The sequence below is a fragment of the Carcharodon carcharias genome, chromosome 12, assembly GCF_017639515.1.
Source record: "Carcharodon carcharias isolate sCarCar2 chromosome 12, sCarCar2.pri, whole genome shotgun sequence".
NCBI classification, from domain to species: domain Eukaryota; kingdom Metazoa; phylum Chordata; class Chondrichthyes; order Lamniformes; family Lamnidae; genus Carcharodon; species Carcharodon carcharias.
In genome coordinates, this window is record NC_054478.1 from 54,706,903 (window position 1) to 54,723,399 (window position 16,497).

Sequence of the window (16,497 nt, forward strand, 5' to 3'; positions counted from 1 at the left end):
TCCAGAGATTGGAATCTTTTCTAACTCTGGCACTGATGTTTCTGAGAAGAATAAGCCTGTCCTACTTTGGAACTCCAGAGAGAGAACTTGGTCAAGTTTAGCACAAAAATCTTCCTTAGTTTCGTCGTCAGTATCCCAAATTTGGACATATGCACTGACCACAATGATATATTGCCCCCTTGCCAATTTGAAACGAGGAGCCATGATGCGCTCATTTTTTCCAAGAGGCAACTCATAAAGTTGGTTCACAAGTTCATTCTAACTCCGTGAACTCTATTATTCTTCTGATTTCCCATTCCAAAATTAAAAATAGCCACCTTGGAGCTTCATGAGTTGCCACTTTCCAGCTCACTGGGTCTCATTCAGAGCAACAATGTTGATGTCGCATCGCCGGAGTTCACAGATGACAAATGCCATGCGATGCTCTGGGTGTTCATTCACAGGTATGTCCATGAAGGTCCTGATGTTCCAGATCCCAAACTTTACTATTTTTTTTCTGTGTTTCTATCGCAGAAGGTGATCCCTCTGGACGAGGCTACCCTGTCAGGAGAGGTGAGGCAGATTATGTTTAGGGCACTTTTCTAGCCCCCTCCCCAATAAGGGGTGAGCAGAGTGGATTTGAAAGAGGGTTGCTCAGACACAGCTACAGCTTCTGAAAGGCACCCTTGCCTCATCTGAGTGCTAGAAAACAAGCTTGTAACTGCTGCCTCCATGCCAGATCATGACTAGAAGCAATCCTGCTCCTATCACCATTTGTTGGTTGCTGAAGGGCTTGGGAGATGAGCTTGGAAAGAAAGACACCTGTGCGTGATATCTTTTAGCTTGGAGAAACTTTGCACACCAGCTTCCACACATCTCTTGACAGAGAAAACATTGTTCCAATGACAAGGAAACCAAGATGTTTGGAGGTTTCATTCTGCTGTAGCCTTTGTCTGCCCTGTAACAGCCATTGAGATATTCCAGGTGGCACATCTTTCTCAGCCTGATCTCCATTGAAAGTTTATTTGCCAGAGCCCCTTCTTATGAGTATTCCTAGGGCTCCTATCAGGTCTTCACAATAACTGAAGTGGCCCAGCATATAAGGAGTCCTACCATACTTCATCCTGTTTTGATCAAGCCTTTCTCATTCATTGTCCAGGTTCTGCAGCAAGGTCAAGGGGGTGGACTTTGGAAGTCACCATCACCATAATTGCACTTTAAATAAAGAACATTACTTGAGTCAAAGTGTATAACAAAGGTACGTACAAAGGGTTCCTATGATATTAGAAGTACCAAGCCCACAACTTTAATGTTGTGTGATTGATACTTGTAACTAGTAATTGTATTACAGCCTAAACTCACTTTACCTAAAGTGAGTTAAAATAAAAATGGAAAATGTTGGAAAAAAAACCCAGGAGGTCTGTGGAGAGAGAAGCAGAGTTAACGTTTCAGGTCTGTGGCCTTTCATCAGAATCTTCAGTGACGTAGTACCTGGGGTTGAATTAAACACTGAGGGTGGGGTCCTGCACTCCAGAGTAAATTTCAGGGGAAATCTTGCCTCTTCTTGGCAGGCTAGCCCCACTTTAGCATTTTGGGCCACAGACCTTAAATTAGTATGAGGCGGGACTTCCATCTGTCTCCAGGAGGAAGTCCTGCCTCATAGAGATGCTGGCCAATCAGAAGCCAGCATCTCTGTGCCACCAGAATTGGTATTGCAGGAGGCCTGGGTGAAAGAGGAATGATGGATGCTTCTTATTTTCACAGAGGTCTGGTGACGGAGTATTCTGGTATCTTTTAAATACATACGGCCTTCATCAAGTAAAGATTCTGGAGGAGAAATTTAACATAAGCCAAGCATTTTGTGCCCAAACGATGAGTGGTCAGAAACAGTGAGGTGGGGTAGGAAGAACATTGGCCACCTGATTGATGCCCATGGCCCACCTGATGCCATTTCCAGACTAGCTATAAACAGGTGAGCAGCCCCGTGACGTGAAAAAGGCATAAGATGATCTTACTATGCAAATCCACATATAGGACCCCAATGTAAAACTCAGGTTCAAATGCACAAGGCTTGTACCATGACTTGAGCGGCCTAATAGCAGTCCTCAAAACAATAACTGAGACGACTCAAAAGCGGCTACAACATTTTTTTCTAACTTACATTTTGTGGAGCCATGAACGTTGGTTCTACATGTAATACTGTAGATTACTGCCAGCCTGGGCCTGCCTCATCAACATCCCCTCAACACTGCCTCACCCTACTGTTCACCTCAATGGGCTCCTGTGAACTCGTTGAATTGTCCAGTCCCTGATTGGCAAGCAGCATTGGGCTCTCAATGGCATACATAGCTCATATATAGATGTGGATTAATTTGCTCTGTGTCTGAAACCAATAGGTGCGGACTTCATGCTTACCGTTCACTTTGTGTTGGCTCCGGTATTAGGCTAATTCCTTCACCCATGAATACTGAAGAAGCATAGAAAGAAACGAGTTATGCTTCTTCTTAACTATAAATGGGAAATATTATTTATTTTATGTTTTTTTGTGATGTCCCTTTCATATTTCTTTAGTTGCACCAATATTTTATATAAATCATAAGAAGCTTAGAAAGAAATGAGTTATGCTTCTCCTTAACTATAGATGGGAAATACTATTTATGTTTTTTTTTGTGATGTCCCTTTCATATTTCTTTAGTTGCACCAATATTTTATGGGTGGAATGTTACACCGGTTGGATTTTATGGTCCCACCCAAGCCAATAGATTTTTGAATGGCTTGCTGCATTTTATGGCCCTGCTCCCGCTGTGAAGGGGCCGCAAAATTCCACCCTATGTCTTTTTCCTTTCAATCTAAATTTACAATGTTACATTATGGTATTAACTATGTGGTGGAACTGATTGATCAGTTTCAAATGCTTTGTACAATGTTACATAGTTAATGTGATGCTAAAAATAATGAAGACAAACATTTCCATGCAATAACAAAATATATTTGGCTATTCTACCCTTTGCCAGTTGAATACCAATGAACGTTTAATATGCAGAAAATATATTAAAAATATAGTTGACCCGTCTACAGAAGGAGCTACAATTTACATGAAGAGAGTACATCACACTGAGTGATTGCTCATTAACTACTCTGGATGTTGGAAACCTTTTAAATCAAAGGGGACAAAAATGGATTGCCCCTGAAAAATGAGGAGATAGCCCCCAGAAAACATGCTACCTGCTAATTTAAAAGAGTACAGCATGAATGCCCGTGCTAAAGGCACTGCTAAATTGCTGCCAACCTCAGCAAGTGATCTACTTCTATGCAAGGCTAACACCACTTAAAACCATCCTGCACCTCTTCAAGGGGAGGTGCATTCTAATGATACCAGGTACTGGAAGTGGCTGGGAAGAGAGACTGACCTGCAAGAAATTAAAACAGAAAATACTGGAAAAACTCAGCAGGTCTGGCAGCATCTGTGGAGAGAGAAACGGAGTTAACATTTTTGAGTTCGTCTGACTCTTCTTCAGAGCACAATTTTTCCAGCATTTTCTGTTTTAATTTTAGATCTCTAGCATCAGTGGTATTTTGCTTTTATTTGATCTGCAAGAAGATTGACTAATGGCAGAATAAAGCAGAGAGCATGCTCCAAGGTTTTCAGGCACAGCACTAGGGTGCTTTGTGAAGAAGACAAATAGGAGCAGAGATGTCCTCTATTCAGAGGGTGCCAGGGACCCTCCAGGCAAACACTGTGAAGGTAATGGGAGCAGTTAGCCATTAAGGTCAATGCGAGCAGCATGGCCCTGAGGACCTGGATGCTGTACTGCAAGGAATTCAATGAACTCACGCGAGTGGTTAATGCCAATGAATGCAATCCCAAAATTCCCAAATCTCACAAGCCTCAGTTATGGCTCAATTCACCACCTGCTCTTCATTCACTACTAACAATCTCTACCAACCACAATTAAGCAACAAAAAAAATTTCTATTTATCAGCGACTTTAATGCATTAAAGCATCCTATTGTACTTCACAGGAGTATTATTAAACATCATGTGGCACAAAGTCACATAAGGAGGGGATAGGTCATATGATCAAATAACTGGTCAAGGAGGTGATTTGTGGAGTGTGTTAAAGGAAGAAAGTGAGGCAGAGAGGGAATTTCAGAGTTTAGGACCTAGGCAATTGAAAATGTGCCCACCAATGGTGGAGTGAGTAAAATCAGGAATGAGCAATAGGTCAGAATTAGATGAATGCAAATATCTCAGAGGATTGTGGGGCTGAAGAAAGGTACAGAGAAAGGGAGAGGCGAGACCATGGAGAGATCTGAAAACTAGGATGAGAAATTTAAAATTAAGGTGTTGCTTGACTAGGAGTCAATGTAGGTCAGCAAGCACAGGGATGACACAGAAACAGGAATTAGGGACAGCAGAGTTTTGGATCACCTCAAGTTTACAGAAGGTAAATTGTGGGAAACCAGCCAAGTGTATTGGAATAATGAAGTCTGGAGGCAATGAAGGCATGAATGAAAGCTTCAGCAGCAGATGAGCTGAGACAGTGATGAAGTTGGGTAATGTTATTGATGTGGAAATAGGCAAGCTTAGTGATGGCGCGACTATGTGCTCGGAAGCGCATTTCTGGGTCAAATATGATAAGTACGTTGCAAACGGACCAGTTTAAGTTTCAGACTGTTGTCAGGGCCAGGAGATGGAGTCAGTGGCAAGGGAACGGAGTTTGGAATGGTGAATGCGGGCAGGTCGGGAAGGACAGGGAGGAATGGTTTATCTTTGTCACAATCACAGAGGATTTCATTTGTGACTTTGATATTCATATATCACATTTAATACTTACCTCACCTTCACATGCTTAGCATTGCTCCAAGCCCCACACCTACATCTCATAGCTTGCACACACTGACAGCTATTCAGTCATGACAAGCATATTATCTGAACATAATTACTGACACACTTCCCTCTCTCTTGCATGACAAATTGGCACATGGCCAGATGGAGCAGGAGTTAACCATCAGAAGACAGCATGTGTTCTTATGCTGCATGCCGCATGTTTGCATGGAGGAGACGGTGCTCATCATCACTGGAATGGTCACAACGAGCAGCAGTGAGGCTGAAATAAATTGAAGTATCCCACATATGCAATCTTCCTTCCAACATCTCACTTCCCCTCAACCACAATCTCTTCCGATTTACAAGTTGCAGGTGTACACATGCACCTCTGGCTTTTCCTAACCCTCCACTCCACCCCCACTACTCCACTCACCACAACCCTACCCTTAGATGGAACTTATGCAGCCCGTCGTGATGCCAAACATGGCAGCCAGGCCCATTTAAATGCAGGAGGAAGCTGCATGTCTGCCTCCTGGTGGCAGAAAAATTTCCCATGATTATATTGCAGGCAGGAGGTGGTGATGTAAGAAACTCTCCTGCTTGTGACAGGATGTCAATTAGGCTCATTAATGAGCCAATATACACTATTTATCCCTGAGCCCACTGGAATTTAGTGGTTGCTCAGGGATTAAATGGGAGTTGCATAGCTTTACTGGGCTTCCCGAAGTGCACCTAGCAGCCTACCTGGCTGAAAGCCAACCCTCTGCCCTTGCCTCCACCTCCTACCTGCCCTCCCATGACCCCCACCCCACCCTCACGCCTGAGACAAGGGATCCAAAGACAACCCCTGGTGAAGTCCCTGGACAGCTATTGACAGGAGACACTGTTACTGGTGACATTGCTGCCAAAGAAGAACTGCTGACCTCTGATTGGCCAGCATCTCTCAGCAGGTGGGATTTCCACCACTGGGGTCCTAAATCCCGGGAAGGCCCAATGCCCATCAGTCAAGTGGAAGTGTCCAATGGAAGTGATATGAGTTTCCCACCGGTTGTCCAACACATGGGCAGGACCATTTTAGGACCACGTGTTAGGAGCACTAATTCTAGCCAGTTGTGTTTTTTCCTTTCTGATACACAAAAACTGCAATTGGGCCAGGCAGTGATGGATGAGAAAGAAGTGAAAGAGGAGAAAGTAATGATGAAGATGAAACATCATCACTTGCTCTCACATTCACAAACACCAGCTCAGGTATTAACATTGTGTATACTTCAGAGTGCAGCCGAGAGGTCTCATTTGCACATGGTGAGACACTGGGTACAAATGTTCTACAACCAGGGAAGAGGACGAGGCAAACAAAGGTGCCGACTCACTATAGGATGAAGTCACATACAAGTTCTCCAGCAAACGGCTCAGATGAGGACTTCGAAGGTGTGGTCTACAGAAAAATGCTGATGGTAATGCACAATGAAATGCTTGGTGCATTACAGGGCCAGAAATCCTGCAGCCAATGTAAAGGAAGGAGTCCAGTACCAATTAGGCATTGGCCTTTGTGCAGAGCCAGGAGCCCATCTTTTCCAGTGTGGAAGTAGTGGCCAACTCCATGAGAACACTTGCAGACCCAAACATGATGCAGCATCTGATGGTCAACATCTGGACTTCCATTGCACCACAAGCAGAAACTTGGGTGCTGCAGGGGAATCTCAGACTGAAGTCATGCAAAGTCACACCGCTGCCATCATGACTGTGTTCAAAAGGAACTTGTAAGCTGTCATAATAGCCCAGCAATCTGTCAACCAACAAGCTGCAATGTTGCTGAGGCACTGCCCTGGGGGATTGATAGTAGTACCATGAAGTACAAAGCTACTTCCTCTCTCAGGATCACATCATTTATCCTCCCAGACTGCCACCCCACCAGCAGACCTCGCAGTTGTCTGTCAGCCACCTCAGACTTCTGCTGCCCATGATGAGTTGGGATAGTCCAAAGCCCAGCCTCCTAGGACCAGAACGGCACAAGTTTGTCCTGTGTGTCCATTTGCAATTTTGCCCACGGAAATTAAGCAGCCTTCCAATAGCAATGCCGCAATCACTGAGGTAGCACTGTGCAGGACTGTAATGCACAAAGGTGATCAGTTAAGTTTTGTATGGAACATTGGATAGTTTGGTTTATAAAGTTAGCTTGGAATGTTTGTTTTGTGGTTGCTTCTATTCCAGCATTGTGGTGCAGAGGATGCTCTGATGGTTAGTAACAAAGGGGAGGTAAAGTGTGGGACTGTTGGCGAATGGTGAATTGGGGTTGCATTCACTGGTACCAGAGTGGAATGAGTCCGTCACAGACAGCCGACCAGAAAGAGGCTGCCTCAATTGCCTCCTCCCTTTCCCCTCTTCCTCCTCCTCCTCAGCCACTTGCCATCTACATGTTCAAAAGTTGTGAAGAATGCAGCAGATTACAATAAGTCTTGAGACTGTTCAGGAAATAACCGCAGGGCTCCTCCAGAGTGAACCAGGCGGTGGATGCAAAGCGTAAGCATCCCAATGGTCTGTTCAATAATGTTTTGTGTAGCATCATGGCTTCTGTTATTCTGTCCACATGTATATGGATTGTGCACTGGAGTCATGAGCCAGGTGGTCAGGGGATACCCTGGTTTCTTGTGTTGGCTCAAATGCAGATGGCACTGCCAACTGCCACAAAATGAGGATATCATGACTACTGCCAGGATACCAAGCATTGACCTGCAGGCTGTGCTGATATGATTGCATACCAGCTGAACATCGAGGAAGTGGAATCCTGTCTAGTTGTAGCACATCTCAGAATTGACAAGGAGCACCAGTAAAGTGTGGGCAGTCAATCACATCATAGGTCCTGGGAACCCTGTAATCCTTGTGAAGCCATATGCATTCTCCACCTGCTCCTCCTAGACAAGAGAGAAAGAAATGTAGTCATCTCTCTTTGCAGTGACATCCCTTATACAACAGTGGGCAATGAACTAGGAGTTGCTACAAACGTCTAGAAGGAGCCTGAAACTTAAAAATTCATGGCTACAATCACCTTCCCAACCACCGGTAATGCCATCCTTTCCCTGCATTGGGGTTGCACTTGCTGGCAGATTTCCTTACTGATGTGGAGATGCCTGACAGACTGTTCCTCTCTGGGTTGGGGAAGGCAAATTACTCCCTGAAAACACAGACAGAGATGGTCCCCTGCTGAGAGCCCTTCTCCTCTCTTTCTTTTTCAAGTAGCTTGGCCTCCTCTGTGTTGCCTTTGCTCATTCTCCCTGTGTTGATGCAGACAAAAGGGAACACAATCCATTACACCCATACCTGGATGTAAGTGGTCTCACCTTGAAGTGAGAACCGAGGCCTTCAGCACTCCTGTAGACTTCAGCAACTTCAAATTGCAATACAGACCACCAAACACTTCTACAAATTCAGCAAGGCCCAGTAGCAATTAGTTAGCACCTAACCTGAGAGTTGTCGATGATCCCTTCAAATATCTCTGGCTGAGGGAGGTCTTCCTTCCTTCAACTGAATGGATATTCAGCTGTGTGAGGTCAAGAGAAGGCATCAGCTGGAGGGTTGAGATTGAAAATGCCACAGCTGATGTCAAATCAGGGTTACACATTGAGTGACATCACAATCTGCCTACTCTGCACACTTCCAGCACACACTGGCACACTAATGCCTTTCCCAAAGTGGATTCCCGCATGGCCTGCACCAGAATTGTTCACATGCACTGCAAATGGCATTTTGGACCCAAAACAACACCCTTAGTGCTGAAAATATGGGTACAAAGCAACCGAATTTTGTGGTGAAAAACTCCTTGCTGACAACATAGTGATAATTGGTTTAATGGACATAATCATTGTTCCATTGATTTGATTTCAGTGAGAAAAATCCAACTGTTCAATTGCACTAGTTAGTCAAAACCATTTTCTTTAATACAGTTCAGTTTGGATAATGGTCTTGCCTGACCTATTTACTCTGTAAGATCATAGTGGAAGCTTTTCAATCTGTGCTTCCAGTTTGCTTTGAATGAAGGGAATATCCAGTTGAATTATGCAGCATTTCACATTTAATAATAAGCACTTATTGAATATTTTGACCAGAGTGTAATGTTCAATAAACTGATGTCTTTTAAAGTTGTGATTTACACTCATAGATTTCAGTGTGAATCTCATGAGATTAATGCAGGAAAAGTAAGACATTGCTAACATTATATATAATATAATCAGTTCTGATGAAGGCCATTTGAACTGAAACATTGGGCCTGAGTTTTAGGCCTTTCTAGGCTGGGAATAGAGATGGATGGGCACAAAAACTAGCACCACTGGCTACCATCCAATTTGCCCAGCTCCATTCCACTGCAATGCCATTTTGCAGGAGGCAAGATGGCGGTGGGAGGGGGTAGTAAGCAGGTACAAAAGAGCCCCAAAATGCTGCGTAATTATAAGAACACTGAGTTAATAAACATGGTGGAGGTATGCACTCTAGCAAGTGCTCTCTTCACTTGATACCTTGACCACTGAAGGTGGGAGGAGATAATGTTTTTGAGCTTGTTTGTTAGTTTGTTTGTCTGTAAATAATATGGCCGGGATTTTCCTTGCCCACTGGCGATGGGCGTGTTCGATGGCGTGAGCGGATAATATGGCGAGAAGGCCAAAAATTAGTTTCACGACATCGTGAAACCGGTTTGCTATTGTCCACTCAGCCTGTCGATGGTGGGCCGCGTTTCCCGCCATCGGACGCTGGGAACCTCAATGTAATATATCAGCATATCATTATAACACCAGCCCGCAGACCGCAGCCTGCCGGACTCATCCTCCCTGCCGGATCATCCGGCCATGCCGGCACGCCGACATGTTTCATGACAGCACATAAGCAATGTACACCTGGTGGGCTGCACTTCAGTAAGGACTTCAAGGTTTGTTTGCTTCCGTCAGCACTCAGTCATCAGCACCAGGTGTCACAGACATCACCACATCACTTTTAGAAGGGCTCACGGGCAGGTCTCTGCCTATCAAATCAGCCATATTTGGGTGGCTTTTCAATGGCTGCAGGGCTAGGGCTTGCTTGGTGAAGGGGGAGAAGTGGCCTCAGGCAAGAGAGGAGGCTACAGGATGAGATCAGTACTGGGGAAGGAGGGTAACCCAGGGTGTGTGTGGGGGTATATGTTGAACTGTGCCAGTAGCCTCTAGATGGTGAGGGCTGAGGATGCAGTCTCCAGGGGAGATGAGGCCAGATGGAGATGTGAGGGTGTGTGTGTGAGAATGGATGGTGATGTCCTTTGAGCTAGCAGTGAGTGAGATGCCAGTGAATGTATGATTGGCTTGAGTGTGTGAGTTTACAGTGATGAGATAGTTGCTGTACCCTGGCTGCACGGGTGAGATCATTCATCCTCTATCTGCATTGGATGGCCAACCTGTTCTGTGTAGCATTGGCACTGACCACTGCTGCCACTACCTGCCATGCTGGATTGGTGATGCTGGTGCCAGTCCTGCAGCCAGAGCGGGAGTAGAGAACACCACAGTGGGCCTCCAAGGTGTCCAAATGTCCAGTTCCACACGGAGATAGGTTATTATCAGAAATAAAAGCAGAAATGCTGGAAAAACTCAGCAGGTCTGGCAGTATCTGTGGAGAGAGAAACCGAGTTAGTGTTTCTAGTCCTTATAACTCTTATTTGACTGGCTGCTATCCCCAACGTTGTTCCCAGGAGAAATCCATTAGTTTTAAACCTGGTTGCTGCAGTCTTTTTGCCTCTCATAGACATCTTCCCTGCAGTAGTCATGGGTTGGAAGTACTGAGGTGTGTGCATGGCTGGACTTAAAACATGGCACCCAGCATGCTGAAGCGATGAGGTGATGGCATGGTGGGTGAATGCAACCCCGCCTGCCATGGAAATGGTATGTTTCCCAGGAATGAATAAGTAATACAGCAGGTTTGGGACAATACAACGTGAAAACCTACCATTGCGGCCAGAGTTTTATCCACCCGCTAATGCACTTAGTTCAAATCTGGGATAATTCCGCCCTATATCTCAAAAACTAATGGACAGATAGGATATAGCCCAAGGACATTTTTGTTGAAGATGTGGAAATGGATCCAGATCCTAGAATTTTTTAAAGGGTCCATTAACATTGGGATAAAGGGCAAATTGACTTTTTTCAAGAATGTTGGGGCTGTTTGATTTAGAATGTTGATGATTGTTTTGGATTGCTGTGGATTGTCTCAGCTACTGTGATGGAATTTTTCACAGCTGTCAAAATGTGAGCAGAGTTTTTAGAGCAGGTTGTTGGATATGGATTGGCCTGAAGTCTCCTCAGTGAGATGGAAACTCAAGATAAAAAAAATTCTTTTTCAGTTTTTTAGTTACCAAACATCAACTAGGCAGGGAAAAGCCTCAAGAAAAAGTTGCGTCATTGTAATAACATTGAACTAACACAGCGTGGTGGAGGTATGTGGGCTACTGAGTACCTTCTTTAATTGTTACCTTTGCTTCTCTCCCTCCACAGTTGCTGCTTGATTTGAGTATTTCTAACATTTTCAGTTTTCATTTCAGATTTCCAGCATCTGCAGTATTTTGCTTTTGTATCATTAATATTATCTCAGTAATGGCTGCTAATTGGAGGATAGCAATATATGCAAACTTTTCCAAGTTATTTACTGGTGTGAAAATGTTATGAAACCAGGTTTTCAGGTTCTCCAGCCATTTCAAACCAGCTTTCATGTTAAATAGTGTTCATACTGGCCAATAGAAGATTAATACTATTTTTGCCCAAGTATAAATGTAAAAAGACAGAGTCCAACTGAAATGCATTCTCCTGTCATCCCTTCTAATTGTGAATGTAAGCCCTTTGAGTGTTATTTATATGATCCCCCAACAATTTCTCATTAATAGTTCCATGCCATTACAATATAATAAATGTTGTCTCAAATCAAAATGTAATTTGAAGGTGTTAAGCTATAGAATTTTCTTGTGATTTAGATTCCTTTAATTGTTCTATTAGTTCTCTAAAGATATTCCAACCATATCTTTAACAGCAAATTCCGCCTTCGCTCTTTATAAGGATTGATTCTTAGGGAAAATTATCTAAGCTTTCCAGTCAAAAAATGAGGATGAAATGAAACTCATACCAAATCAAATGTCTGTTTACATTCATGGATAGGAAATTCCTTAGGTTTGCTCCTAATGCTACCAATCCTGCAGCCTTACTTCAGTAGAAGTGCAGTAGAATCCTTGTTTATGCTGTAAAAGCAGTTTCTACTGCACATCTGGTAAAGTAACACCCCTAGAGCAGAAGCAGCTCTGAGAAATTATCTGGTTTATGTCAACGATATCTCCAAGTGCTTTAAAAATCTGGATCATGGTCCTCATTCTATCATCTCTTCTCCAATGAAAATGCATTCAGCTCTGTGGGTTGATCCTCATAACCAAGACAGAAAACTACCAGATACTCTTCTCTGAACCCTGTCCAAAACATAAGATGTTCACAACTTCCCCTGGTATTCCAAATATTGTCTTTTCAATGATTTATATTAAATAAAGCTACTTTCCTTAGAGTCACAATCAAGTACCCTTCAGATTCAGTCTTGTAATTGCTTAGGTTTACCAAAAGATAAATGATACAAATATACAGCAGATCGGTTAAAGAACTATTAGGTTAATGTTTTTGGTGTTAAGACCCTTTCTTAGAACTGTGATGAAAGTTCTGATCCATAGTGCTTTCTCAGTCCCTGGTTAAATTGCAGCAGTTGCAGCATCGATCAGCAATTTGTGATGTTAAAATGCTTCAGGTTGTTAAGTACATCACATCTTTTTGTGGATGCAATATTTTAGGCTAGTTTCTCCTCCTGGTTTTTGGAGTCTACACCAAGAGATCCTTGATTGAGAGGATGAAAATGTGAACTTCTCTCAGAAAACTGCTCATGCCACATTCAGATTAACCACTACTAGATATGTGACAACAGATCTGGCGATTAATTCTTTAGACATGTAGCTGGCTTTTAATTCAGCATTGTCGCAGCTGAGATCAGGAATTCAACATGTTGGTTATCTTGGCCACAAACCTATGCTTCTTTGCTCTATGCCACCCACTTGCCCATCTCCATGGAATTGATTCTAGCAATAAACTTGGAATATTTACTTAAATGAGGAGGAAAACAACTTTGTAAACCCTGGACATACAAACGAGCATATGACCTGCATCATCCTATTTTGACAAACATGTTAATGGATTTTACACTATCAGGGAAAAGGGAAAACAAGGGATAAATTTTATGCTGATCGGGTGGGTGCGTGCCTGACCCGATCAGCCGTGAAGTCACACGAGATGACGTTGGACAAGCGTCCCGATGTCATCCCGCACTCACGTGATATTTCGGTCGGCGGGCATGCTCAGGTGTTGCAGCCCCACCCACCATCAATTAAAAGGCCACTTAAGGCCATTAAAAAGACAATTGACCAAGATTTCATGTTGCTCATGTGATTACATGCTCGTCACATGGGCAAAACAGGCAGACGGACAGCCGACATTTTGCAAAACCTCATCCAAGGGCGGGATAAAAAGGGTCTGCAGCATTGCCAGTGTGAGTAGTGAGGAGTTTTGGAGATAGTTTGCTGCTGGTTGTTATTGATACTTGGCAGCTTCATCTCTGTTCAGGGCTTCATTGTTAGCAATTCCTGGCTGCATGTGAGGACTCATTAATGTCTCCAAGGCACCCAGAGGATTTTGACCGTGTGAACCCTTCCCGGTATCAGACAGCCTTCTTTTACCCTGGTAATGGGGAATCTGGTCTCCGCTGGTGGCAATTCCTCTGAGGAGGAAGAGAGGGAAGAAGGGAGAGGAGGCCAGGTGTCCCAATGCAGCATCCAGGGGAATGACCTGTGGGAGGAGAGGCACAGGCACAAGGGGTGTAGGGCCAACAAGTAGTCCAAGGTGGAAGGTGCCGCAGAAGATGTCACTATCCTGCTGCCAGGGTTTCCAGGCAGCGATGCGGCTACCTCAACATGTCCGAGGTGCAATGCTGAAGGAGGTTCCACCTCTCAAGGGAGACTATGACCTCCATTTGTTATATGATTGGGCCTGAGATCACCTCCGACTGTATGGGTGGAAACCACATGCCAGTGGCTCTGAAGGTCACAATGGCCCTCAACTTCTATGCCTCTGGTTTTTTCCAGGGGTCATTGGAGGATTTGTGTGCAGTCTCCTAATCATCTGTCCACAATAGTGTCAAGCTGGTGACAGAAGCTCTGTTCAGGCGGGTATTGACTTTCATTCATTTCCACATGGATGAGGCCAGCCAGGCTGAGCAAGCCAGAAGGTTTACAGCAATTGCTGGATTCCCCTGCATCCAGGGTGCACACATGTGGCCATCAAGGTGGTAGCTGGTTAGCCAGGTTCCTTTGTCAACAGGAAGAGTTTCTACTCCATGAATGTGCGGATAGTTCGTGACCACAAGACACATATTCGGCAAGTCTGTAAAAGGTATCCTGGCAGCTCCAATGACACATAGATCCTCAGACACTCCCAGGTGCCAAAGCTCTCCAGTGCTCCAGCCTGGCTGGATGGATGGCTGCTGGGTGACAAGGGCTATCCCCTCAGAAGGTGGCTTATGATGCCTCTCCGCCACTCAAGAACAGAGGTAGAGCAACGTTATAATGGAACTTATGCCTCCACTAGGGCGATGATAGAGAGGACCATAGATCTTCTGAAAATGCATTTCTGATACCTGTACCATTCAGGGGGAAGCACTACAATAGCCCCCAGAGCAGGTGTCACTGACAGTCGTTGCATGCTGCGCTCTCCACAATCTGGCTCTGACAAGGGGGGACCCACTGGAGAAAGAGGATCTTGACGCAGCTGCACAGGCCACAGAGGATGAATCCAATTGTGAGTCAGAAAAGGAGCACGGTGAGGAGAACACTGAGGTTGTGGAGGCAGACCTCTGTATCCTTCAGCCAGGCAGGGACAGCAGGGACACCTTGATCCAACAATCCTTCAGCTCGGCCGCCAAAAGTCCATTCCCACCCAATGCCAGGGCAGCTGCCTCCATCCAGGATGTCCGAAATGCCTGTGCAATAAAGTTTAGAGCCACTCATTACGTCCTGGCATAGCCTGCACCAAAAATAAAAGGTGAAGCATAATCAGGTCATCACAACAGAAGCAAATTTAATGTTATTGTCACATTCAAATCACATTGACATGACCATTACTGGTGTTGATGTCCACACAGGTAGACATATAAACCAAACATAACTGAATAGAAGATCATCTGTGAACAGTCCGTCTTGTGCTCATGGTGCTTTAAACTTACATTTGCAAGTGCTGCATCTTGGTGCCTCCTCCCCCAACTGCCCCCCCCCCCATCACCCGCTCACTGACAGTGGCACCGGAGACAGCCTGCTGTGTCTGCTGCCTTGTTGGCCTTCATGACCTTGGTGGTCGTCCTCTGGCCAATGGAGCCTGTGCTGTCCTGCCTTGGAGGGAGCGGCCAGTGCCATGATAGGCATCCTCCCAGTCATCGCAGCTTCATCAGATGTCTTGATCACTGGCAGAGGGGCAGAGGAGCTGCTGCCATCATTCAGAGCACTTTGAGAGCAGCCTGCAGAGACAACAAGCAGGCTGTGCATCAATGTGAGGTTGCTTTGCACCTCCCTGCTCACCATTGATGAATGGGCACCCAGCTGGGATACTGGGTGCCTCATTCATCTCCCACACTGGCACTGACCACCTGGGGCCACTCTCTCAATGGAGGAGGCAGTGTGCTCGGCCATCAAGGTCAACACAGTGGTGACGCTTTACATGGACTTATTCATAACTGAGACCATGGCACACATACCCTCATGGATCTCTGCCAGATCCTCCTGCAAATCTCGCTAAATGTCCAGCATCAGCCGTCTAATGGATGAATCCAGAGGCTCATCATCTGTCTTCAGCCCAGCATTGTCCTGGCTCCCAGTTGTCCTCTGACTGCTGGGACCCCGGGCACTCTCTGCCTCCGCCAGCACCTCAAGTGAGTGTTAAGTGCCCTCACCAATATGTACCAACAATGTTGCTAATGATCTAACGCCCACCGAGGTGCTGGTCTCTGTGTTGGTGCCTGGTTCAGAAAGCGGGTGTGACGCAGGTGCAGATAAAGCCTGGCAGTCCTCTGGCATCAAGGGTGGCCCTTCTGGGTCCTGAGAAAGAATGTGTGCTGATGAATCTAAGGGAGAACAAGATGTGTCATTAGTTAAAGTCATCACTCTGTCATTGTGCATGCCAGACACCCTGGTGATACAATGGAGATCCACATCACAGTGCCATCATCTTTCAATGATCAATGGGGACTCCTGGTTTGAGGCTCCCATCAGTTAAGAGACTGCACTAGAATAGTTGCACAAGCCAAAACTTGCACCTCTGTTCACTGTGCTCTTACCTTTGTCTGACACCTTTGCCTCTCCACGACCAGTTGCACGGGGAGCGTGCCGGCACTCCAACTCCAGGGCATCCTGCTCGAACCTGGTCAGCAGCAGCAGGTTGGCTGGACCTCCAACCGTCAGTGACCTCGCCGATTGGTTATGGCTTGTCTTTTCCTGTAAAGACAGAGGAGCATTGAGTAGTCCACTCTCTACCTGCAGCGCCATTGCAGCCTGGCTGACCTCACTTGAGAAACACCTTGTAGGGCACATACGAGTCGTGGCCCTCGAGCCGC